The sequence below is a fragment of the Dendrobates tinctorius genome, unplaced genomic scaffold, assembly GCF_039654945.1.
Source record: "Dendrobates tinctorius isolate UK_male_01 unplaced genomic scaffold, ASM3965494v1 ptg000011l, whole genome shotgun sequence".
Classification (NCBI taxonomy): Eukaryota; Metazoa; Chordata; class Amphibia; order Anura; family Dendrobatidae; genus Dendrobates; species Dendrobates tinctorius.
In genome coordinates, this window is record NW_027361679.1 from 72,777,252 (window position 1) to 72,805,027 (window position 27,776).

The 27,776-nt window shown below is 43.5% G+C and overlaps 1 protein-coding gene across 3 annotated transcripts in view; it reads left to right on the forward strand.

Moving 5' to 3' along the window:
* The window catches only part of PSD3 (pleckstrin and Sec7 domain containing 3), a 662,461-nt gene that overhangs the window by 203,424 nt on the left and 431,261 nt on the right, over nucleotides 1-27,776 (forward strand). Inside the window, exon 1 of one of the 3 annotated variants that reach the window (XM_073543289.1) lies at nucleotides 19,687-19,839. The exons of the other annotated variants lie outside the window; for them this stretch is intronic. The gene's annotated coding sequence lies outside the window, so the exon portion shown is untranslated. Of the gene's footprint in view, nucleotides 1-19,686; nucleotides 19,840-27,776 lie in introns of those variants that run through there. 3 annotated transcript variants of the gene reach the window in all.

The following is a 27,776-nucleotide window of genomic DNA, read 5'->3' on the forward strand; positions in this document are numbered from 1 at the left end:
AATACTGAGGTAAAATACTGTCCAAATACTGAGGTAAAATACTGACCAAATACTGAGGTAAAATACTGACCAAATACTGAGGTAAAGTACTGACCAAATACTGAGGTAAAATACTGACCAAATACTGAGGTAAAATACTGACCAAATACTGAGGTAAAATACTGTCCAAATACTGAGGTAAAATACTGTCCAAATACTGAGGTAAAATACTGTCCAAATACTGAGGTAAAATACTGTCCAAATACTGAGGTAAAATACTGTCCAAATACTGAGGTAAAATACTGACCAAATACTGAGGTAAAATACTGACCAAATACTGAGGTAAAATACTGTCCAAATACTGAGGTAAAATACTGTCTAAATACTGAGGTAAAATACTGTCCAAATACTGAGGTAAAATACTGTCCAAATACTGAGGTAAAATACTGACCAAATACTGAGGTAAAATACTGACCAAATACTGAGGTAAAATACTGACCAAATACTGAGGTAAAATACTGACCTGTCACCAGAAAAAACACTATTAACCTACAGGTTAATAGCGTTATTAACCTGATTGATGCCTACACTTAGCCAAACGCTGCGGGAAGAAAAGGAACTTTATATCCCCCGGTAGTGTTCTGGTTTCAGTCACAAGCGCGGCACCAATTCATTCCCCACTCTGAGTATACACAGCATTGGCTGTAACCAGCCCTGGCTGACACTCGCTTTACAGTCGGGCCGGTTATCAGTCAGGGCCTGGGATGCAGTTACAGTTGCTGCTCAGTATACTCAGAGCAGTGACTGAACCAGCGCCAGAGTTTCCCCTGTGACTGAGACCAGAATGCTGCCTGGGGGAATAAAGTTAATTTTCTCCCCGAAGCGTTCAGTTAAGTGCGAGCGCTCATCAGGTTAATAATGCTATTAACCTGCTGAATAACATATCTGGTTAATAGCTTTTCTTGGTGACAAATTCCCTTTAAGGAAGGACGCTGCTAAATGTGTCTAGAAGTTCTGAAAAAATACAGCTTCTGATTGTGATTTCTTTTAGGTTACGTTACCGCAAGCATATTTTACTGTGCAAGGTCCAGTGTTTGGCCTAAGTGCCATTAGCAATTTTTCCACTAAGTCTTGAGGTCCAAATGGAAAAAATATATATTGAAGCATAGCTGTTCTGTGTTCCCACCAGGGCTGTGGCGTCGGTAAGCCAAACCTGCGACTCCAACTCCTCAATTTCCCTTACACCGACTCCAACTCCACGACTCCCACACATATTGCTTATATTTAAGTGAAAAATTTATTGTAGTACAATGTGAACATCAGACATTTTCATTTTTATGATACAATTATCAAGATATTTACATAGAACATAAGATATATTTATTGGAATACAACTTTAGAACACAAAAAACTGTAATAAAATGTAAATATGTAATACAGTATGTAATATTGATTACATATATACAGTACAGACCAAAAGTTTGGACACACCTTCTCATTCAATGAGTTTTCTTTATTTTCATGACTATGAAAATTCATAGTCATGAAAATAAAGAAAACTCTTTGAATGAGAAGGTGTGTCCAAACTTTTGGTCTGTACTGTGTACGTGTGTGTGTGTAAATATTGTGAGGTAGCGCTGTCATTTAAGTAGGGGATCACTCGCTTGGCAGCCACAAAATCAGATCCGGCACAGGTTTTCCACAAACTCAGAACGGTCCATGCGGTTTATTAAACATCATAAACCATGACCAGAAATATATAAATGGCATAGCGTCCATGACAGAGCTTCACTCTGTTAGCAATGTCCAATATGCAGGCTTTTCAGCCTCACAGTTATATCTCACCCCGTCAGGGTTCTCTTATGGCTGCTTCTCCATACTGCAGACATTCATTCCCTCCAGGGAACTCTCAGGCACTTGCAGCCATTAAACATAGCGTCCACACGTGCTGTCAGGCAGGAAGCCCCATCTCAGCGGGACCTAACACACTGGACCAACCAGGTCCCAGCATTCACCCCCATGTGACCTACCCTGGCCACTTTATATGGTCCATAGCCACACCCACCCGGTCACATGACTCTGACCTCATCACAGGTCCCTCAAGCCTTTACACACTCTTTACAATAGTGCTTTAAACACACCCCCTGGGTGGGTTTGTAGGTAACCCGGCCCGCCCATCTCTCTAGTTACCTGGAGACTTCTCCCTTACACATTGAAACAACACCTCAGCAGTATCACTGCTGATCAACACATAAGTCTCCATCCCAAAGCCACCCACTTTGAGATACATAACGGCCATTCAGTATTCTGCCATTCATCCTTTCTCCTGGGACAGCCACACAGCGCCCCCTAGTGGACTCAGTGGTTACTACACCACATAATATATATATAACACTATGACTTATCTCAGCTAAGACAAAGCCTAGATCCTCAGGCTACATTCACACCATGGGTGAAGCCAGGATCAAACCTAGGGGGGGGCAGAACCTCGTAATGTTCCGCAGAACCACATACTGCACACCTCAGCTGCTGCAGAACCTCATACTGCACACCCCTACATTTGAAAATAAAGCCTGCACCTTAAGAAGATGTGGTGATGAATGCAGTCTATTTATTCCAACTATCAATTGATGTTGACGTGTTACTGAATACGGCAAATGCCTGTCCTGGGCGTCCTTTTGGGCAGCTATGAGGTGTACCTGACTGGTGCTAAAAAAAAAAAGGAGTGTTAGTCTGTGTGCTACCTGGCTTTCATTCTTTTAGGTACAGATAAGATATGGATAGACAGAGCTGGATAGATGGATAGATAGAGCAGATTCCCAATCTGCTTTTGCTATTGAAAAGATTATCTATGAACTCAAAAACCTTTCAGGTGATGCGGTTTTGTAAAAAGCTGATCTGCTTTTGCAGCTGAAAACTGTGTCCTCAAAAAACGCAGGAAAAACACTGTGTGTAAATGTAGCCTTAGATCAGGAATAGAACAGCCATTTATAGGACATTTCATAACTTTCCCAAATTCCTATGAAAAAATATTCCGCACATTCTGCATTGAACTACTGTACCCAATTTATTATATATTTTAGGAGTCGGAGTAGGTCCATTTAAACCGACTCCGACTCCACAGCCCTGGTTCCCACGATGAGATTTTGGTGAGTTTTTAACGTTGAGCAAAATACAGTGTCTTACATTTCTAGAAAAGTGAATGGGAGTTACAGAAATCTCACGCCTATGGTGCTTTTTTTTTCCAACTCCGCTCACTGTGGTGCATGTTTCATATTCACAACGTATCAATTTCTCTTGAGCTGAGTTTTATGTGCGATTTTCCCCAAAAAATGTCATTAGATGAGAAAATCTATAGCTAAAAAAGACATACAGTATATATGCATTTTTAGTGTTTTTTATGCACTAAAAACTCATGTCATCTACCAATAACTGTATCAATAATGTTTTGTCAAAGTCAAGTACTAAAGTATCAAAAACTAAGCTTTATTAAAAGCATGACATGCCAAAAAGAATCAAACCACCGTGTCAAAATGCTATAAAAACATATTTTAAAAAATGCACTAAAAATGCAATGAAAAAGCTCTCTCATCCGCTTACTTGAGTATGACTCTGTCATTCTCGCCAGGCAGTTCTATCCTACATTGCTTCATTCGGTTCAATTGTCATTCCAATGATGCTCTTGATGGTGTTAATCCATCAGATTCTTATATGTCCTATTCTTTTTCCAACACTAGCCGATCCAAGCTTGACGTCTTTCACCAAATACTGACTCCATATAACATGGCCAAAATAATCTAATTTTTGTTTGGATAACTTAGCTTCCAGTGACCGTTTTGGCTTGACTTGGTCTAAGACGTCTCTGTTGGTGATCGTTGCTGTCCATAGAATCCATAGAAGTCTCCGTTGCAGCACCAGAGTTCAAATGCGTCAATTTTTTTCCTGTCGACCATCTTGAAGGTCCAGGTCTTGCATCTGTATATTGCGATTGGGAAGACAATTGCGCTCATCCATCTGCATTTGGTAGTGAGTGCTCCTGAAGATCATCCAACAGTGCCTAACCATCGAGAGGGATCTACTTGACATCCAAGCTGGGTTCAGGAAGGGAGGAGGCACCCGTGACCACATCAACAACCTTTGGTGGATTATGGGAATAGCAAGACAATACCAAGGAAATAACAGAAGAAGCTACACATGTTTCATCAACTACTCCAGAGCTTTTGACAGTAGTGAACACGATAAATTGTGGAAGTGACTGGAAGAAATGGAGACACCATTGCACCTTGTCCGTCTTATAAAATCACTTTACCAAAATGAAAAAGTGCAAGTAGCCTAATTTACTTAATAGGTGCAGAAATGCTGTATCAACATCAAACGCTCATTGTGAGAACGTAGTCTTATCGCTGAGACAGTGCATGTGTCAACGGCAGGTCGCTCGTACCCCCGTCCATGATCCGGACACATGAAGAAAACGGGCATCGAAAACAATTACCGGTACATCTGCAAATCGCATTTTAGCATTTGATTTGATGCTAGATTTACAATGGAGACAGTGTAGGATGGATGCCAGCAGGTAGCTGGAGCTTCACTGGCAGGACTTACATAAATCAGCTACAATAACCACAGTGACAAAAAGCAGCAATAGGGAAGTAACAGTGTCGATTACTCTAAAAAGGAAGTGGAACCAGAATACAAATATTGCAATGCAAGATTTTATTGTTCAGAGTATCTGTAGCAAAATACCTATTCTATTATTTCTAAACACTGTTTTTCGGTGAGTCCTTTGAATCCCGTTCATACTGCACCCACACACACAAATGATACACCATTTGAAAGGTAAACTTGCTCCCTTCAGCAAGAAAATAGTCAAACAAACCACACATCCACGATTTGATCACAAAATACAGTTTAAACATTAATTTTCATAAACCTGCAGTAAGGAAAAATGACCGGCAGTTCCCCAAAGCACACTACCACAAAGCTGCTTACAGACATCACAAAGAAATCCAGACATTTGCCTTGGGGGCTTTACAGCTTGCCGAACTGCTATACCAGCTTATTTTAGCCAAATTGGAGGATTGCACACTTTACTGCAGGTGAGGCACATATGCAAACATATTTGTAAACATGCAGTGCCTATTGAATTGCACACTTGCTCCGTTCATACTCCACCCACACAAACAAATGATACACCATTTGAATGGTCAAATTACCTGTAGGTGGCAGCACCCTACAACAAAGCACACTGCCATAAAGCTGCTTACAGACATCACAAACAAATCCAAACATTTGCCTTGCTCAAGTGCTTGCCCAGCCTATTTCAGGCACATTGGAGGATTGCACACTTCACTGCAAGTGAGTCACATATGCAAACACATTTGTATACATGCACTGCTTTTTCGGATATTACTTCGCTGTTGTGAGTTCATTTTCCCCTCCGTCACTGAGGCCTGGTGAACTCCCTATTCTAGTGAAGGAAGGTAGTGAGCCTGATTATCAGGCACCTGGGACTAATGAAGACGATTGGCTGAGTGGAGTCACTGACTGGATTTAAGGCAGCCTACGCCCTTTCTGCCCTTCGGGTGATTTCTCTGTGGACTCTTGGACACCAGTCTGATTCCTGCTCTCCTAAAGCTAAGTTTTCTGTTTTGCCTTTTTGTATTTAAGATTTGTTTTTGTTTTTCTTCCTTTTTGGATTCTGCCACTCCCTGCTGGAGTGTGCAGTGTTACATGAGCTTTGTCTTCCGAATGTACCTGAGTGCTGATTTAGTTTTTGAAGCTTAGTTGCTTCAGGGCCATTTTTATATCAGCTTGTTGGCTTTTGTCTCTGATAGGGTTTTGGCAGATTGCAGATAGCAGCCTTCCTATCCGTTCCTATCTAGGTAGTTTTTGGGCCCCGTCTTTGCTCAGCCTGTCTTTCTGTCTGTGTAAGTGTTTTCATCTTGCTTCACCGTCATTATATGTGGGGGGCTGCCTATTGCTTTGGGGTCTGCTCTGGGGCAGTTAGATTTCCCCTTTCCTTCTTTAGGCCTATGTATCTCTCCAGCTGTGATCGAGGGGTCTAGGTCATCGTAGGAACCCCCCACGGCTACTGCTAGTTGTGTTGATAGGTTCAGGGGTCTGCAATCTGATAGTTGCCAACTTCTCTGGTTTTCTGGACTTAGCTAGCATTTCTGTTTTTGCCTCCTACAGTGACTCAATCATAACACTTCGCCTCACGCACACAAATGGTGAGTCACATATGCAAACACATTTGTAAACATGCACTGCTTTTTCACTGATTACTTCGCCCCACACACACACAAATGATACACCATTTGAAAGGTACACTTGCTCCCTTCACCAATAAAATAGCCAAACAAACCACACATCCACAATTTTATCACTAAATACAGTTTAAACATTAATTTTCATAATCCTGCAGAAAGACAATGACCTGCAGGTGGCACCTCAACTGGAAGACATTTTTTTGCCTCTACTTATCAAACCAATTTATTGTATTACCAATCTACATACAGTTAGGTCAATATATATTTGGACAGAGACAACACTTTTCTAATTTTGGTTCTAGACATTACCACAATGAATTTTAAACAAAACAATTCAGATGCAGTTGAAGTTCAGACTTTCAGCTTTCATTTGAGGGTATCCACATTAAAATTGGGTGAAGGGTTTAGGAGTTTCAGCTCCTTAACATGTGCCACCCTGTTTTTAAAGGGACCAAAAGTAATTGGACAGATTATGAGGAAAGGTTGCAGGATTTGGGAATGTTTAGTTTGCAAAAGAGAAGACTGAGAGGAGACTTAATAGCTGTCTACAAATATCTAAAGGGCTGTCACATTGTAGAAGGATCAACTTTATTCTCATTTGCACAAGGAAAGACTAGAAGCAATGGGATGAAACTGAATGGGAGGAGACACAGATTAGATATTAGAAAAAACTTTTTGACAGTTAGAGTGATCAATGAATGGAACAGGCTGCCACGAGAAGTGGTGAGTTCTCCTTCAATGGATGTCTTCAAACAGAGGCTGGAAAGACATCTGACTGGGATGATTTAGCGAATCCTGCTTTGAGCAGGGGGTTGGACCAGATGGCCCAGGAGGTCCCTTCCAACTCTACGATTCTATGATTCTATGAAATCATTGTAAATAAAATGTTCATTTCTAGTACTTGGTTGAAAACCCTTTGTTGGCAATGACTGCCTGAAGTCTTGCACTCATGGACATCACCAGACGCTGTGTTTCCTCCTTTTTGATGCTCTGCCAGGCCTTCACTGCGGTGGTTTTCAGTTGCTGTTTGTTTGTGGACCTTTCTGTCTGAAGTTTAGTCTTTAACCAGTGAAATGCATGATCAATTGGGTTGAGATCAGGTGACTGACTTGGCCATTCAAGCATATTCCACTTCTTTGCTTTAATAAACTCCTGGGTTGCTTTGGCTTTATGTTTTGGGTCATTGTCCATCTGTAGTATGAAACGACGACCAATCAGTTTGGCTGCATTTGGCTGGATCTGAGCACACAGTATGGCTCTGAATACCTCAGAATTCATTCGGCTGCTTCTGTCCTGTGTCACATCATCAATAAACACTAGTGACCTAGTGCCACTGGCAGCCATGCATGCCCAAGCCATCACACTGCCTCCGCCGTATTTTACAGATGATGTGGTATGCTTTGTATCATGAGCTGTACCACGCCTTCGCCATACTTTTCTCTTTCCATCATTCTGGTAGAGGTTGATCTTGGTTTCATCTGTCCAAAGAATGTTCTTCCAGAACTGTGCTGGCTTTTTTAGATGTTTTTTAGCAAAGTCCAGTCTAGCCTTTTTATTTTTGATGCTTATGAGTGGCTTGAACCGTGCAGTGAACCCTCTGTATTTACTTTCATGCAGTCTTCTCTTTATGGTAGATTTGGATATTGATACACCTACCTCCTGGAGAGTGTTGTTCACTTGGTTGGCTGTTGTGAAGGGGTTTCTCTTCACCATGGAGATTATTCTGCGCTCATCCACCACTGTTGTCTTCCGTGGGCGCCCAGGTCTTTTTGCATTGATGAGTTCACCAGTGCTTTCTTCCTTTCTCAGGATGTACCAAACTGTAGATTTTGCCACTCCTAATGTTGTAGCAATTTCTCGGATGGGGTTTTTCTGTTTTTGCAGTTTAAGGATGGCTTGTTTCCCCTGCATGGAGAGCTCCTTTGACCGCATGTTTCCTTCACAGCAAAACCTTCCAAATGCAAGCACCACAACTCAAATCAACTCCAGGCCTTTTATCTGCTTAATTGAGAATGACAATGAAGGGATTGCCCACACCTGTCCATGAAATAGCCTTGGAGTCAATTGTCCAATTACTTTTGGTCCCTTTAAAAACAGGGTGGCATATGTTAAGGAGCTGAAACTCCTAAACCCTTCACCCAATTTTAGTGTGGATACCCTCAAATTAAAGCTGAAAGTCTGAACTTCAACTGCATCTGAATTGTTTTGTTTAAAATTCATTGTGGTAATGTCTAGGACCAAAATTAGAAAAATGATGTCTCTGTCCAAATATATATGGACCTAACTGTATATAAATTTACCTGTCTGTGTTCATCAGCTCATGAAATACATTTACATTTGACCAGCTTGCTTTTTCTGAAATTGCCTGCACCCCCTGACGACCAATGTGCGAAAATGTTGCACGGGCCAAGCTAGTTTATTATAAATGATATCTCAATCTTCTTTTTAAAGGGTTTTCAAGTTTTAGATAAATAAAGCAATTTAATTGGATTCTCAAAAGTTCTGCAACTTTCTAACATTCTTTGTCTATCAGTTTGAAGATATGTGCTTTCTATCAGTAAATGGAAACAACGGACAGTATCTTATCGGTCAACAACAAATAGCAAATGAATGCTACTCATATATTAAAAAAAAAAAAGGTGAATATTCCACGAGTTGTAGAAATGTACACAATGTGAACTGTTCAAGAATTAATTAAAAACTGCAAAAAAAATTGCTATTTCTATTTGTTACATTTTATACATTATTTGCTCACTATGTCCTTTGCTGTCATCCTGAAAATGCTGAGCTCCAATGGTAAAACATAGTCGCTAATCGGGGCATTCTGTACATTTTGAAGCAGACCTTTTGGGTGTGGTAAAATTCTTATTTTACAAAGTCAATGTTCCGTACCTCTATATATCTCCAACAACACACATGCTGACTCCACAAGTGAATATAGCCCGGTAAATACAAACCGGTAGGGATCAACGGAACAATGGTTCTGGAGTGACGGTAACACACATGGGTGCAGTCTGTAATTTAGACTATGTTCCCATGTAGCATTTCCACTGCGGACCTCACACAATGAAAATGCCATAGCAAAATTTATTACTGTAGAACTTGTTACATATGCCGCTAAGCTGCTGGTAATTTCCCTGCGGGTGCACAGTACAGTGGATACAAAAAGTATTTATTCAGAAGTGGGAGAACTTGCACAATTGGTGGCTGACTAAATACTTTTTCCAGGACGTCCTATCCTGACAGCACCATGGGGGTTGTCTTTTCATCCTTCCAGGGACAGGAAATGCACGAGAGGTTAAAAGGTCCCCTCCCACACCACACTCCAGTGTTTTTCTTGTCCCTGTAAGGACAGGCACGGGAGCGCCGCAGCCGCGGCATACAGGAAGAGGATCTTACCGGGGCCAGGAGGTGCGGGGTCCTAACCGCCAACTCCTCCGGGTCGGACGTTGTAAGCGTCACCCCCCTAAGGGGGGTTCTCCGCCGGGTGTCCCGTGGAGCGTCGCTCCGGGACTCATCCCCGCTTCCCCAGCGTGGCTCCCGCGAGGCCCAGAATGCAGAGCGGCGGCGCGTCACTTCCGGGCGCCCAGGGATGACAACTTCCGGTCGGGGCACGGAGGACGCGTCACAGGGCGGCAGAAGGAGCGTTCCTGCGCAAGACAAGGTAGGATAAGAGCGGGGGGAAGCGGGAGACCAGCACACCGGCTCCAGGCAGATTGAGAGGTGACAGACGAAGTTTCTGTCAGACGCCGCCAGCATGGACACTAGGACCAGTGACCAGCCAGAACCAGCGTCCGTGAGTAAAGGGCACAGGGGCAGGATAGCCAGAGACAGGAGCTTTTTTTTTTTTTTTTTTTTTAAAAGGAGGACTCCTGTCTTTCTAGGATAAAGCAACACCAGTGCCAGCAACAGCCAGGACATCAGGCAAGCCTAAATGCCCCATCTGTGCCAGCAAACTGCCGAGCGCATGGAAGGTACGGGGCCTCCTCCGCTGTCCTCTCGCCGCTCGCCCTGTTTTCCTGCCTCTCATCAGTGCCTCCTCTGTTTCCAGAAGCCCCTATGCGAAGATTGCACACTCCGAATCGTCAGAGGCGAGCAGGCAGCCTTCCTCACGGAGATGCGCGCAGTAGTCAGAGATGAAGTTCAAGCCTCGGTCTCTGGAATACTACCTACTCAGTCTTCCGGCCGGTCCCAGTCCAAAAGACCTAGATGGGAGTCCGACCTATCATCGGAAGAAGAGATACGGGGCACGGACTCGGAGGAAGAGGGCGAGATTACCTCGGAACCCCTAGAAACAGAGAAGAGGTACCTCTTCACATCAGAAAACACAGAAGAGCTGCTCAGGGCAGTAAGAAGTACGATGCAGGTCGAGGAAACCCCGAAAGAACAATCCATCCAGGACACAATGTTCGGGGGACTTAGAGCCAGGATTCGTCAGGTCTTCCCAGTTAATGACCATTTCCGGGCAATGATCCTGGAAGAATGGGAAGATGCGGAGAAAAGACTGATCGTGCCGCGAGACTTTAAGCTGCGGCTTCCATTTAACCAGGAGGACATCAGCACTTGGGACGAGGTGCCTAAGATCGATTCACCGGTGGCCAAGGTGTCGAGAAAAAATTCGATTCCTTTTGAAGATTCTTCCAGTCTCAAGGAGCCCATGGAAAAAAAGGCCGACGTGCTCTTAAAAAGAGCTTGGGAGGCCTCAGCGGCAGTGATAAAAGCAAATATTGCCGCTACATCGGTCGCTAGATCCATGCACCTATGGATCGACCACTTGGAACAACAGTTAAAGGATAAAGACCCCTAGGGGTGATATCCTTGGGAGTATTCCCCTGTTGAAAATCGCGACCGGTTTTCTGGCAGATGCTTCTGCAGAATCGGTACGGTTTGCCGCCAGAAATAATTCCCTATCCAACGCGGCCCGCCGAGCCATATGGATGAAAACCTGGTCGGGGGACTACCAATCTAAAAATAAGTTATGTTCCATACCCTTCTCGGGCGGGAAGGTATTTGGGCCAGCTTTGGATAAAATTCTAGAGAGTGCCTCCGACGACAAAAAAGGTTTTCCAGAGGAAAAACCAAAAAGGCAATTTCCCGTTCAGAGATCCCGCCTATACCAGAGGCAGGAATATAGAGGGAAAGGGAAATCTTCTCGCTGGGAGTACTCGAGGGGGAGAAGAAGTAGAGCTCCCCCGTCTCGCTCCGGACAAAGTTCCAGGAGCAGAAGGCAATGACGCCATGCCGGTAGGGGGGCGCCTGAAACACTTTGCAGGGGCATGGCAGCGCATCTCCCAGAACCCATGGGTCCTCAGTACAATTGCCCAGGGCTATACCCTCGAGTTCACAAGACCCCCTCCAGCACGATTTGTGGTTACAAAACCCCGTTCCGAAGCCATGGTAGACCCTATATGGGCAGACATAAAAGACCTGTTAAAAACAGAAGTAGTAATTCCTGTCCCAGAGGTAGAGAGAGGTCAGGGCCACTATTCTACACTCTTCACAATAAAAAAACCATCGGGGGAAAGCCGAACTATCATAAATTTAAAGCCATTGAATCAATGGGTTCGTTACAAAAGGTTCCGAATGGAATCCCTGAAAACCGCCATCCCGCTAATAGACCAGAATGCGTCCATGTGCACTACTGATTTAAAGAACGCATATTATCACGTTCCCATCCATCCTCAATCTCAGAGGTTCCTGCGTTTCACCCTAGAGAAAAGAGGCAAACATTACCACTTCCAGTTTCAGGCTCTTCCGTTCGGCTTGACATCAGCACCTCGTGTTTTCACAAAACTGGTGGCCGAAGTCGTGGCAGACTTAAGACAAAGAGACATAATCATTGTGCCTTATTTAGACGACTTCTTGGTAATATCCCGGTCAGCGTCTGAATTAAAAGAACAACTCAGCTCAATAATTTTCAGCCTCGAGAGCCTAGGTTGGATCCTAAACAGAGAAAAATCAGATCTGCGGCCCAGCACCCAGAAAAAATTCCTAGGGGTAATGCTAGACTCCAAAAAAAGGGTCTCGTTCTTGCCAGAGGTGAAGAAGAAGCCCATCATGGACAAGGTCCGGCAGTTCGGCCAACATCAGATTTCGATAAGGACCGCGATGGAAGTCCTGGGCACCCTAACCGCATGCATACCCTGTGTCATGTGGAGCCAGGCTCACACAAGAATCCTACAAAAGGAGATCCTTACGAAATGGGACAGACGGCAGTCCTCGCTGGTCAAGAAGTTCCGACCGTCTCCGGCACTGAGATCATCTCTGAAATGGTGGATCAGCAACAGAAACATCAGCCGGGGAGTTCCTTGGATCCTATCTCCATGCGTGACCATCACTACAAATGCCAGCAGGGAAGGATGGGGAGCCCACCTAGAAGGAAGATTCTTACAAGGGACGTGGCCCAGGAATATCAGCTTACAGTCCTCAAACTACCGAGAGCTGCGAGCAGTCTGGGAAACTCTGAAGAGAAGCGGTTCAAGACTACAGAACCAACATATAAAGATCATGTTGGACAACGTGACCACAGTAGCCTTCCTACGCCACCAGGGGGGCCCAAGGCACGAGAAACTTCAGAATCTAGCAGCTCGCATCCTCACCTGGGCAGAAAACAATTCTCGCTCCCTATCAGCAGTGCACCTGGAGGGCTCCCAAAACAGGATAGCCGACTATCTAAGCAGACAAGAAGTCCGAACCACTGAATGGGAGCTAAAAGAGGAGATCTTCAAGGATCTTTGCCATCGCTGGGGGACACCCCAGCTGGATCTCTTCGCGACAAGGAAAAACGCCAAGCTGAAGAGGTTCTACTCCCTCAACCCGGCGGACCATCCGGAAGAAATCGACACCCTGGACCAGAATTGGGGAAGGGGACTCCTATACGGGTTTCCACCGATTGCCATAATACCGAGGGTCCTCAGGAAGATCCAGGAGGAAGGAGCTCGGGTGATGCTGGTCATACCTTTTTGGCCCAGGCGGAGTTGGTTTTCCCTCCTCAGAAAGATGGCTCAGAGGGGGCCACTCCACCTACCAACAATACCAGACTTGCTCTCCCAAGGTCCAGTGTTACACCCAGACCCAGGAAGCCTGCAACTGGCAGCATGGATCCAGAGAGGGACATCCTAAAGTCCAATGGCCTCTCGGACCAGGTGATCTTCACATTGCAGGCCAGCCGAAAACCAGTAACAAGAGCGATATATTGTAAAATCTGGAAGAGATTCTGTACAGAAAGTGGTAGTGCCCCTCTAGACCTATCTCGGCCTGATATCCCTCGGATCCTGGACTTCCTACAGGCCGGATTCAATAAGGGCCTGACCCCGAGCACACTCAAAGTACAGATAGCGGCCTTGAGTACCTTCTTTAATTTCTCCCTATCCTCCCATCCTTGGATAGCGCGATTTACTAAAGCCACCCAGAGGCTAAGACCCACATTGAGGAAAACTGTCCCCCCATGGGACCTAAATCTGGTACTCAACGCGCTGTGTAGGCCCCCTTATGAGCCAATTTCAGAAATAGACATTTCAAAGCTCACACAAAAAACTGCTTTTTTGGTAGCTATCACCTCAGCTAAACGTTTAGGTGAAATCCAGGCCCTCTCAATCCAGAATCCCTACATTCAGATCTTCGAGGACCACATAACGCTCAGACTAGATCCAAGGTTTCTCCCTAAGGTAGTATCGCCGCAGAATCTAAACCAAGAAATAATCCTGCCCTCGTTTTGTCCAGCCCCAAAGAATGATAAAGAAAAATTGTTTTATTCTTTGGATGTTAGACGCACGGTCGCCCGTTACCTGGAAGTCACCCGGGACTGGCGACAGGACACAAAACTATTTGTCCAGTACGGCGGCAAAAATAAAGGTAGAAGTGCGGCTACACAGACTCTAGCGAGGTGGATAACAACAATAATCTCCTCAGCGTACGAGGCAGAGGGCTTGCCGGTACCTGAAGGGCTTAGGGCTCATTCCACCAGAGCGATAGCGACTTCATGGGCAGAGAGGGCGGGTGCCTCAGTAGAACAGATATGCAGGGCTGCCACCTGGTCTACACCAAATACTTTCTGTAGACACTATAAGTTGGACACTCTATCAGCTAGCCAGGCGACCTTCGGTCGCAGAGTGCTACAAGCAGTAATCCCACCCTAAGCGAATTCCTACTTTGGTATTCCCCATGGTGCTGTCAGGATAGGACGTCCTGGAAAACGGAGATTAGACCTACCGGTAATGTTATTTCCAGGAGTCCATCCTGACAGCACTGGTAGTTCCCTCCCTAGGATTTGTATTGGTATCATTATGCTTGTACTAAATCTGAATAAAATTTAATTGCATCATACTGGTGTGGTACTTGGAAAAATCACTGGAGTGTAGTGTGGGAGGGGACCTTTTAACCTCTCGTGCATTTCCTGTCCCTGGAAGGATGAAAAGACAACCCCCATGGTGCTGTCAGGATGGACTCCTGGAAATAACATTACCGGTAGGTCTAATCTCCGTTTTTCCCCCACTGTATTTCTAAAACTATTAGGGTATGTGCCAGCAATCAGTAATCACTGCAGGTTTGGCGCTGCGTATTTAGACTCTCTCTATTGCGGATATGCTAGTCTCCACAACAGAAATTATATCAATCAAATGTATTGAATGCAGTGAAGACATGCGGATTTAACTGCATTCAATAAAAGGCAGCACTTAGGGAACAGCGAACATACAATAGGTGTGTGTGTCTATATTTGCAGCCCTTAAAAAACGGACCACATAAGGACCCAAAAAACAGACGTGTGAAGAAAGCCTGAATGTGTCATAAGGGTATGTTCACACTGTGTCTTTTTTCAGCCTTCAAAAATATTTCTTGAAGGAGAAGATGCTTCAGAAACTCAACTTTTCTCATTTTGTAAACCTGAAGTCTTTTGGTCATTTCAGAGCTTTTGTTTCCGTGTATTAACCCCTTCATGACCCAGCCTATTTTGACCTTAATGACCAGGCCATTTTTTGCAATTCTGACCAGTGTCCCTTTGAGGTAATAACTCAGGAACGCATCCTAGCGATTCCGAGGTTATTTTTTCGTGACATATTGGGCTTCATGTTAGTGGTAAATTTAGGTCAATAATTTTTTGCGTTTATTTGTGAAAAAAAATGGAAATTTGGCGAAAGGTTTGAAAATTTCGCAATTTTCAAATTTTGAATTTTTATTCTGTTAAACCAGAGAGTTTTGTGACACAAAATAGTTACTAAATAACATTTCCCACATGTGTACTTTACATCAGCACAATTTTGGAAACAAAATTTTTTTTTTGTTAGGAAGTTATAAAGGTTAAAAGTTGACCAGCGATTTCTCATTTTTACAACAAAATTTACAAAACCATTTTTTTTAGGGACCACCTGACATTTGAAGTCACTTTGAGGGGTCTATATGACAGAAAATACCCAAAAGTTACACCATTCTAAAAACTGCACCCCTCAAGCTCCTCAAAACTACATTCAAGAAGATTATTAACCCTTCAGGTGCTTCACAGGAACTAAAGCAACGTGGAAGGAAAAAATGGACATTTTAATTTTTCCAACAAAAATTTTATTTTAGCATCAATTTTTTTCATTTTCACATGGGTAACAGGATAAAATGGATCCTAAAATTTGTTGGGCAATTTCTCCTGAGTACACAGATACATCATATGTGGTCATAAACCACTGTTTGGGCGCACAGCAGGGCTCAGAAGGGAAGGAGCGCCATTTGACTTTTTGAATGGAAAATATGCTGGAATATTTAGCAGTTGCCATGTCGCATTTGGAAACCCCTGTGCGCCTAAATATTGGAGCTCCCCCACAAGTGACCCCATTTTGGAAACTAGACCCTCCAAGGAACTTATCTAGATGCATAATGAGCACTTTGAACCCCCAGGTGCTTCACAAATTGATCCGTAAAAAAAAGTACTTTTTTTTCACAAAAATTTTCTTTTAGCCTCAGTTTTTTCATTTTCACATGGGCAACAGGATAAAATGGATCCTAAAATTTGTTGGGCAATTTCTCCTGAGTACAACAATACCTCATATGTAGTCATAAACCACTGTTTTGGCGCACGGCAGGGCCTGGAAGGGAAGGAGCGCCATTTGACTTTTTGAATGGAAAATTAGCTCCAATCGTTATCGGACACCGTGTCGCGTTTGGAGAGCCCCTGTGCGCCTAAACATTGGAGCTCCCCCACAAGTGACCCCATTTTGGAAATTAGACCTCCGAAGGAACTTATCTAGATGTGTGGTGAGCACTTTGAACCCCCATGTGCTTCACAGAAGTTTATAACGCAGAGCAGTGAAAATAAAAAAATCATTTTTTTTCCTCCAAAAATGATTTTTTAGCCCGCTTTTCACAAGGCTAACAGGAGAAATTGGACCATAAAAGTTGTTGTGCAATTTGTCTTGAGTACAACGATAGCCCATATGTGGGGGGAACTACTGTTTGAAAGCATGGGAGAGCTCAGAAGGGAAGGAGCGCCATTTTGGAATGCAGACTTTGATGGAATGTTCTGCGGGCGTCATGTTGCGTTTGCAGAGCCTCTGATGTGCCTAAATAGAAACCCCCCACAAGTGACCCCATTTTGGAAACTAGAACCCCCAAGGAGCTTATCTATATGTGTAGTGAGCACTTTGGACCCCCAAGTGTTTCACAGAAGTTTATAACGCAGAGCCATGAAAAAAAAAATATTTTTTTTCCTCAGAAATGATTTTTTAGCCCGCTATTTTTTATTTTCACAAGGGTAACAGAATAAATTGGACCCCAAAAGTTGTTGTCCAGTTTGTCCTGAATACCCTGGTACCCTATATGTGGGGGTAAACCACTGTTTGGGCACATGTCGGGGCTCGGAATGGATGGAGCACAGTTTGACTTTTTGAATGCAAAATTGGCTGGAATAAATGGTGGCGCCATGTCATGTTTGGAGACCCCGTGATGTGCCAAACAGTGGAAACCCCTCAATTCTATCTCCAACCCTAACCCCAACACACCCCTAACCCTAATCCCAAACCTAATCATAATCCTAACCCCAACACACCCCTTACCCTAATCCCAACTCTAACCCTAACCACAAGCCTAATCCCAACCCCCAACCCACCCCTAACCCTAATCTTAACCCTAATTCCAACCCTAACCCTAATTACAACCTTAACCCTAATCCCAACCCTAACCCTAATTCCAACCCTAATTCTGACCCTAATTCTAACACTAACCCTATTTCTAACCCTAACCCTAATTAAAACCATAACCCTAATTCCAACCCTAATTCCAACCCTAATTCCAACCCTAATTCTAACCCTATTTCTAACCCTATTTCTAACCCTAATTCTAACCCTAGCCCTAACCCTAATGGAAAAATAAAAATTAAATTTTTTTTTATTTTATTATTTGTCCCTACATATGGGGGGTGATAAGGGGGACCGTGATTTACTTTTTTTTTATTTTGATCACTGTGAGAGTTTATCACAGTGATCAAAATAAATGAATGATTCTGCAGCTTGCAGATTCGAGCGGGCGCACTGCGCATGCACCCGCCATTTTCTAAGATGGCAGCGCCCATGATCCGGGACGGCGGACACCGGGAGCCAGAGCGGGACATAGTAGGTACCGGGAGGACTGAGGGGGGGGATCGGACTGCGGGGGTGAGCAGAGTGAAGGGGAGGGGGAGCAGATCGTGACAGCAACAGCCGATCGCTGCTGTCAATCCGTCCCGGTTGAACGCCCCCGCCAGTCGGTGTGGGGGTGGGGGGGTCGGGTCTCAGTCTGCAGCCATGTCCGATGCTACTGCAACATCGGCCATGGCTGGATTGTAATATTTCATCAAATTTCATTGATGAAATATTACTATTGCTCTGATTGGCTGTTAAAAGTGAAACAGCCAATCAGAGCGATTGTAGGCACGTGGGGGCTAAGCCACGCCCCTCGGGGTTAACTACAAAGGGTCCTCTGTGCGGGTCAGGTGACCTTTCAGTGACCCCGGTCACCCGACCCGCAGGGGGGCAATCAATTCATGACGCCACATAGGCGTCATGGGTCATATTGCCACGACTTTTCATGACACCTGTGTGGTGTCAAAGGTCAGGAAGGGGTTAAAGAAGTTGACCACAACTTGGACAACTTCTCGTACCCTATGCTTGACCTCAATAAAACTGAAAAGCCTATACTTCCTTCCTGTGCTGGTGCCATTCCAGCGGTGTGGGCATTCGCTCTCGCGAGGTTGCCTTGCAGCTGTTGGGACACGTGAGCCCAGTGCCCAGATGGAGACAGTGACGCCAGCGCTGATTGTCGCCAGGGTCACGTATCACAACAACCACACAAGCCCTTGGACCGCGAGTGCCGACGCAGGAGGTGAGTATAAGCTTTGTTAGTTTATCAGGGTCAAACATTTAGATCAAGAAGAGGTTGTCCTAGTAGTGCACAACCCCTTTAACATTGCAATGAATAGGAGATTTGCATATTTTTCATACTGTATGTGAAAATCACTGCTGAAACACTGATGGTAAAACCTGCTGAAACACTGCTGAAAATCTGCTCCATAAGGCCGGGATTACACATGCAAGGAATATGGCCGAGTCTTGCATGTTAATACCCGACACTGCCGCCGGCACTCGGGAGCGGAGCGTGCGGCTCCATGTATTGCTATGCTCCTGAGTGCCGGGTATTAACATGCGAGACTCGGCCATATTCTTCGCATGTGTGATCCCGGCCTAATACTGCTAAAAATGGTGACGTTTTATCTTATGTGAAAAATCGCTGACGTCTGAGTGAGGTGTAAATCACGGACGGCACACGGAATGGACACTAAGTGTGAATGGCACGGACCCATAAGACTTGTTTGGGTCATTTTGATCTGTGACATAAAACAGACATATCTCCGTGATTTCTTGGGGATCACTCAGTCCGTAAAAAACACGGCCAATAAGATCTAATGGGTGTTATCCATGAAAAACGTGAGATGTAAGAATGGGGATTTATTTTTTGCAGTTCCCAGACGGAAAAAAAAATCGTGTGTCCATGATATTCTTGAAGCTAAGGGCGATAGTAAAGAAGATTGTGATTGTAATTTTCACTATGCTACAGGACGCAGAAAATTCTGCTTTTGTGCACACATATGAGCTATGGACATTTTACTCCAAATTCAGACTGAAAAAAAAGATTCAGAAAACAGCAAACTATTGTAGTCTTACGGCCGGGCAGTGACAGGGTTAAGGGGATCATGGCTGCAGAGTGCAGGGTTAGGCCAGTGCAGCAGGCATTGTGACCACCAGCCTGTGTCAGCCTCTGAGCCTGCTCATCATGTGCAGCCAGGTCTGGGTGGATGGAGGGGGGAAGTCACAGGGTGCTGGAATGAGTAAGAGGGTGGAACTCTTTGGGAGTGGATAGAGGGGAAGTTGTTCAACTTTTTTTTTTTTTTTGGATTTGTGCTCCTTGCCCTGAGCACTGTCTGAGCATTGTGGGAAAATGTCAGAGTAGATACTACATCTCTGTGGATGTGCCCTACAGACATTAGCAACAGAATGAAGCGCTTCCTTGCACAAGCAGAAAGTTTGGAGAGGGCTCGCACTAACATGGGATGACTGTGTGCTGTGATGTAGGAGAGGTAACTATACTGCTTTTATCACTTTTTCCTCATCATCTCCCATCAGGCATGGTACGCTGCTGGCGAGCCGGGGGCGCTTGCATGTTTCCTATTGTTACTTGTCTTGTGTATGTATGGGGTGGTAGTTATTGGGATGATCTGTTCTTAGCATTAGACTAATGCGGTGTGCGGGGGTCTCTTCACTTGCTATAAGCATTTTCTGCCTGACTTGGGAGTATTCTTGCTTTTTCTTTGTTTAGTTTTTAGATATATTTTACAATTTGTGATTTTGTACAGAACACCTGTTTGTATTGATTTTCACCTGTAATTGTAGAAGTGAATGACTAATATAAGGAGCATAGGCTGCATTTACCAGTAATATAACGTAAAAGTGAGCAGATATCGTATCGCTAGCCACCGCATGTATTTATAAAGATTGTGTGCTCCTATTCCGTGTGTGTTGTACTTCTAGGTATTATTACAGGCCGGTGTATTGTCACAATCGATTGTTTTTTATTGCATAAGCTATAGCTATTATGTGTTCTAAGATGGTGGGAGTCATTTTGAGGGCAAATTTTTTTTTTCATTTAAATGCGTGTTAAAATTTTTTGCTATTGGGTTTCAATAAAAATGTTGCCTTCTGTAACATCTGTGTTACACTGTCAATTTCTGGCTGCAATACGAGTTAACTGAGAAACCATTATGGGCTATGACTGTAGGATAAAACTCTCTGACACTCTCTTACTGAGCTCCTTAGGCTAGGTTCACATTGCGTTAGGGCATCCATTTAACGGATCCGTTAAGTGGATGCGCTAACGCTAATGTAATTTTTGGTACCTTTAGCGCCATAGCGCTATCGGTATGCGTTAACGCAAGGCAGCGCTCCGGTACCTAGCGCTACCATGCGTTAGCCCATACATTCCTATACACAGCGAATGGGTCCGTTCGCTGTGCGTTAATGCCAACGCACCCAAAAGCGCTGCAAGCAGCGTTCGAGGGTGCGTCAGGAAATAACACATACTTGCTATCGCATGCCAATTTTGGCATGCATTAGTATGCGTTATTAACATTGCGGGCAATGGGTGCGCTAATGGATCCATTAGATAGCGTTAGCGCCGCTAACGGATCCCGCTAACGGATTGCCCCTAACGCAATGTTAACCCAGCCTTACTGTTTTATGAACACAGACCACATCAGAGTTAAATGCTCAGGGGCATAAAGAGCAGTAAAAGCAAAACAGTGCAAAACTTTAAGTGAAACCCAATTGCAAAAATGATTTTCAGTCCCAAATACATGCAATTAGGTATAAAAAAAAAAATGTCCCCAACAGTAGACAACCCGATATTGTGTTGTGAAAAATTAATATATCATATTAACTTTGTTTTTTCTTATCCATTATGTAATGTTATGTAATGGATAGGTCAGTGCGGAGCTTTTACATGTACAGATCTGACAAAATTCTGTCCTATCAAACCAATGTCAAGCTAATTGAGGGTCTTTAAGTGTCTAATTGATCTTCTAGGTGAGGAATGATCTGAGGGGCTTAAAAATGAATCTGACAGTCACAAAGACTGAATATCTGTGTGGATAAATGCCCAGTTCATCTGTAAAATCTGTCAAATTGGTCTCAAATCTGTGAATGTAAACCCAGCTTTACTAGCGTGCCATATGAATCTTGCACCCTGTAACACTGGCTTGATGTGACTCAGTATATACAGAGATATTCTCCATATAGATATGTGACAGGGAGGTGTCTCTTTTCTTGGGTGGGCTTCGGACATTTCGAGGTGAGGTCCATTGAAAATTCAGAAATGTGTGAGTCAGCATCTCCCAGTTTCCGCTTTGGAATAATGTAGACAGAGGAAAAGAAACCTATTTTCTCTGGATATCTCAGCAGTAAAAAGGCAGAGATATAAAGTATGGTAGTTGCTGTAGATATATGCACCATTGTCTACGCCTGCTGTCTACATGTGTTCCTTCCCCAAGGTTTGTGGGCAGATTGCAGCAATCGGAGCCTATAGTTTAGTAAACTGCGTTAAGTATAGCATCTGTGGTCACTTTCAAGTGGTTTGACTTGTACGTTTCAAGTCATTTGGCAGAGAAGAAAACTGCTTATACTGCTTTTAGCCTGTTGCATATAAGAATATCTGTGTTAGTTCCACCCTGTTCACACGCTCGGGATTCTTGTTAGTTTCACCCTGTTCACACGCTCGGGATTCTATGTGGATTTTAGCTCAGATTTGGTGCCAAAATGCACATAAGAATGGGAATAATTGCGGATTTTGTCAACATTTCTGGGAATGTTGCAGTCCCTCACCTCTTGGGACCGCTACCAACCTCTCTTGGGGTTTACATTACTCTCACCCACTTGCAGTCCAGGAGTCACAGGAAATCTAGGACTGTTGGCAGATATGCATTCCGCATCCTAATCATGTGAATTAGGGTACTGCAGCCCCATTTATTTGCTTTAAAGAAAATTTACTCACATGGAAAATCGCTCACAGTTGTATGAATGGCCGAAATCATGCTACAAATGCTGTAGTAGGTAGGTACATGTCAGATTTGGAATATACGATCCGACTCGTGATCAAACATTAAAGCTATAGTACATACTGTATTTGTTCATTTTACATTTAGCTTGAAAATACACGTTGAAATGTCGTTTTAGTGTATAATTATATTTTTACTATTTAGTAATATGTGTAATTCGTACCGTAGCACAGAGCAGTTTATACTGACATCAGGTAAGCAGACCCAGGTTTGGTGTCTAGAATGGAGATGTTTGCTTGCGGACTAGCATGACCCTCTTTTACAATGGCACTATTGTTCGGATGTTATTAGCAAAGAAGTGCTGCCACTCAAGAAACAAAAACAGCACTATATTATATAGTTAGTGTTCGGCAGGCCATACACAAGAGATACTTATTCGACAGACAGCTGTGGCTCTCTACTCCTCCATTATCATGATCAGCCAAGTGCGCTTCTGTTTTCTAGTGGGAGAAGGGAAAAATTTGTGCCCTACCCCTCGTGTACAGCTATGAATGCAGAGTCAGGTCAGTCAGTTATCAGTTTGTTATGTACAAGGGGATGGACGGCTAATACATATTCATGAGCAGCCATTTTCATAATAGCAGTTATAGTATAAAGGAAACCATATGTCTTATTAAATGTTTTCACCCAAGGGATAGGTGATAAGTGTCTAACCACTGGGATACCACCAATCACTAAAACATACAGCCAGTGCTGCCAGAAGGTCCAGGACATTTCTAGACAAATATGGCGAACTCTTGGACTCCCGCCCAACAGAGTTGGGTCATCTTCTAGTCCTTGACTAAACCTTCAAAAATCATTAATTCTAGATGATTTCATGTGCCCTTGTGTCTCGTTGACAACGGATTAGGTAATAACTTGTCGATCAGAGGGGATCCAACAGCTGGAACCACACAGATTGGCTAAATAGAGAACTTATTTCTCTTAGAATGGAGCAGCAGATTCATTTCTGGAAGCCCCATGAGAATGAATGGAGCTGTGGTTGGCTCATTTTCCTGCTGTGGCATTTTATAACTGGGATAGAGAATTCCCTGATGTGCCAATTGACACAGGGAATCCTTCAGCTAGGTGATAAGTTGTTTCACCAGACAAGCGGTTTGCCTAGTTCGGATGAATATCTTCCTGAGTAGGTGCGTTGACTCAGCATCTGTTTGTTGGGGTGGCAGTACATGCTGTCTGCTGTAGCCTCTTCTACTCTGTACACATGCACACCTTCTATATAGTTGTGACTGTATTGTAGCATTGTCCTGTGCACTTCAGTGAAGCAAAGAAGTATTTTATACAATGTCAATAAAAATTCTAGATCTTAAAAACTCTTTTAGAACAGCAATTTCCTTCCATGCCATTTAAGGTCGGATGCATGTTTACTACCGCTGCCGCCTCTGGACCTGTGTGCTACCTCTGATGGAGGATTGAAGAAAATTTAGGCGGTCATCATAAACGTGATAAACTACCTTTGTCTTATTATTATAGCGCCTATTATACAGCCTCTTTTCTGGAAAGACATAGTAGTTGCTTAGTTCTAGTAGAAGTATTGGTTTGGCCTTCAGGTTGACAAATAATGTTTGGCTCTCCATTAGTGTTCCAATTAATTACATATGTGGGCATAATTGTGATATTGGGGAGAGCACTGGTTCCTTGCACTGGTGTTTGGAGTTCTTTTTAACAGAAATAATACTTCCATTGGGCCCGATTCATCAAGACCAACGTGGTTCGTGCCAGTTTTGATGAGGAGATGTGGTGGAGTCCAATGCTTCTGAATCATGAAGGCATATACCTCAGGAGTGTCGGATGACTGGCATGTATCTCGCCACAAATTCTACTCTAGTCCCCGCTGTTCGTCACAAATTTGATGAGCAGTGGTCGTCACACTCCCATCCTGACGCACCTACACTTACTTTGTCAGAGCTGGGCAAAAATGGTGCGAGAACTCCAAAAGTGCCCAAATTTTGTGCCAAAATTATGCCACACATCAAAACTTTGATTAGTTAGGCCTTATGTTTGCACCAATCTTTGATTTTGTGTCTTTGAATTGCGGTCCCAGGGATAAACGATTGATATATATACAGCTGTGCTCAAAAGTTTACATACCCAAGCAGAACGTTTGCTTTCTTGGCCTTTTTTCAGAGAATATGAATGATAACACCAAAACCTTTTCTCCACTACTCTGTTTTTTCTTTTTAAATCATAATGACAACCCAAAACATCCAAATGACCCTGATCAAAAGTTCACATACCCCATTTCTTAATACTGTGTATTGCCCCTCTAACAATGACAGCTTGAAGTCTTTTGTGGTAGTTGTGGATGAGGTTCTTTATATTCTCAGATGGTAAAGCTGCACCCTCTTCTTGGCTAAAAGCCTCCAGTTCCTGTAAATTCCTTGGCTGTCTATCATGAACTGCACGATTGAGATCTCCTCAGAGTGGCTCAATGATACTGAGGTCAGGAGACTGAGATGGCCACTCCAGAACCTTCACTTTATTCTGCTGTAATCAATGACAGGTCGCCTTGGCCTTGACCAAAGTTGACATTAGTCTAATGTGTATGGGGATCTTTACAGAGTGGTATACGGTAGAGAGTCATTGGGATCGCACCGGAGTATACATATACATCAGACGAGTGCTATCCGATTTTTCTATTGGATAGCACTCAGACCAATGTTATCCAATGGGTCAGTGATGATGCATGATTTTTTTCACTGCCAGAATTTGTCAGTGAAAAAAATCCCATCTCACTATGGGTGCGTGGACATCATCGGATTGCACTCGAATGACATCTTAGTGCAGTCTGATTTCCATTGACTTAGAACGGAGACGATGGAGAAATCTTGTTTTCCAGCTTCTCTCACAGTGTTGTATGATTATTTCATCCAAGATATTCCGACCACACTATGCTGATATTCAGATTAAACTCTGATCAGCATGTCATTAGCATAGTTGGTCCAATTCCGTCGTATGAGAGAATCTATGGTCGTTTGACTATAGCCTAAAAGAGAAAAAAGAGAAACATTCAATCTGGGTGAAAAAAGTGACCAAAAATTTATTCTGCCATCATAACATACAACGTTTCGACCACAACATGGTCTTTTTTTGTGGATATTTTTGTCCAGTTGGGTCCATGGACATTGAGCGTGCATCCTGATCATTCCTGTTGTGCTGTCGGCTGTTCTTCTATGTATAGCCTAAAAGAGAGTCTGAAAGAGCTACTGGTAGATTGATTGACAATATGTACAATTTTTGCTCCTATATTTGTGCATTCTGTTTTACTTGGCTATGGTGGTCATAATTCAATTCCTATTTGGCAAATATGTGTTGTGATATCCTTAAAGGAGGACTGTTTTTCTTTTTTTTCACTCCTCTTTGTTTTTAATTGATATATGAGGAAAAAGGAAATATAAAAATATATAAAGGAAATCTGTCAGCAGGTTTTTGCTATGTAATCTGAGGATAGCATGAGATAGCGGTTAAAACACAAAATTCAAGGATGTGTCACTTATCAAGCTGTGTGCTGTTGTTTACTTGCAAAGAAGGTTTCATCACTCTGACATTTTCATTGCTGGTCCAACTCCGCCCCCTCCTGTGATGGGCACCTCACGGTCCTTAGATTATGTATACAAAGAACCTGGTGTGGGCGGGGGCAGCTTTCCCAGCTGTGCTGCATTGCTAAATTTAAAAACTCTGTGTGAAAATGGCTTCACCCAGTTATCTAAGTGAAACATCATTGGATTCAGCTTCTGTTGGCCTACATTATGCTGCTCTCAGATGAGGTAGCACAAGTCTGCTGACAGATTCCCTTGTAAGATAAAGCAAAAAAACTTATTAGGAAATATAAAAATCCCTATTCATTCATGGCCTTTGCTTTTTGCATATATGGTTTTCATGTTGAATCAGGAATTGCCCTTTTCTAAGCAGTTTTCCATAAAGATGAGGGTTGGGGTGGGGGGCTATGGAATTGTCTTGTTAATTGGAACATTAAGATTTTCCTACAATGGAATAAAGAGTTGTGATCAAAACAGGGAATAAAAGTTCTTGGAGACCACCTATTACAAATGCACAGCACATTTGTCCAGGAAGCTTCCTATTGCATGCATCAAAACTAGATTTATCAATCATTCTGTCATATGATGACGCATCTTTAATGCATTGCCTGTAAGTTCAGCCGTGGTCATGATTAATAGATGGCGTGGTGTAATTGGTATATGACCATTGCGGTATTCTAAATGTATGATCCATAGCAGTGCAGGTGAATTACAGATTTAACACAGTAAAATGGGGGTTATTTCCTTTTCCTGTTTAATTACTTATGATTTCAGTGTGAAGCACCATTTAGTGTGTTAATAGTCTTCCTACCGGCAGCCATTCATGTTGACCTGTAACCTTCGCATCCATCCAGTCCTTGTTCTTAGCCGAGCTTTACTCCGCTATACACATTGCTAATGTTATTTCCTTTATTGTTAGAGAATGTCTGTAGCTGTCTGTCAGTCTCTTAGCATTATGCTTGGCCATTAATAGACGTGATGTGTTTTCTCTGTTTGTTGCATATTCGGCACTGGCGCTCCTCTCTGCGGCACATCTGTTAGTCCAGTGATTTCCTTTTATAGTCTACCCAGGAAAGAAACCATTTAGTGACAGCTGGAGCACAGTACTCACAATACTTATTTGCCGCTGGTGTAATTTATTTTTCCCAGATAACTTTCTCTAGTATTAGTCAGCATCTTTGCCCACGTGAACTATTTTATATTAATTATACTACATACCACGAAGAGGCGAAGGCATTACAAAATAAGGAAATAAGGGTACCATATGTGATGCAGCAGTATCCATGCTGTGCAGTGATGAGACAGTGACCCAGGAAAAGTTCAAAATAAAGTGTCTTTTAATATTCAGCGTACTCACAACTACAAAATAACTTGGATCCTCTGGATCGCAGCCAGGAAAACAAAAATAGTCCGTGACCAGTTGCTGTGGGCGACTGCACCGCCATGTACGCTGAGGGTGCCAGGTCTTTTGGCTACGCTTGGCCCTGTGTTGCCTCACACAGACAGGTTGAGCCCTGCAGAGCCTCCTGCTCTGCCTGCTTCCAAGACCAAACTATACACCCAACTCTCTGCTGCAAGGGTTTTTAAAAAGGAACCTGCTGTGGCCGTCGGCAACATGGAAAACCCGGGGCCGGGGAGAAAACAGACTGCCCCGCTGCCATCCTGTAGTCCGTTTTCTAAAACAAAAGCCCAGAACAGGTTTTCTAATATCTGCCCTGGACACATAGCATGCCCAGGACCAATACTCACTTTTACTTTACATTGCAATCACAGACATGCCTGTGACTGCAATGCACTATCACGGCCTCCATTTGCTTCTTTGCACATCTTGGGGGGCACATAGCGACCCTCACATATAACATCGGTCTC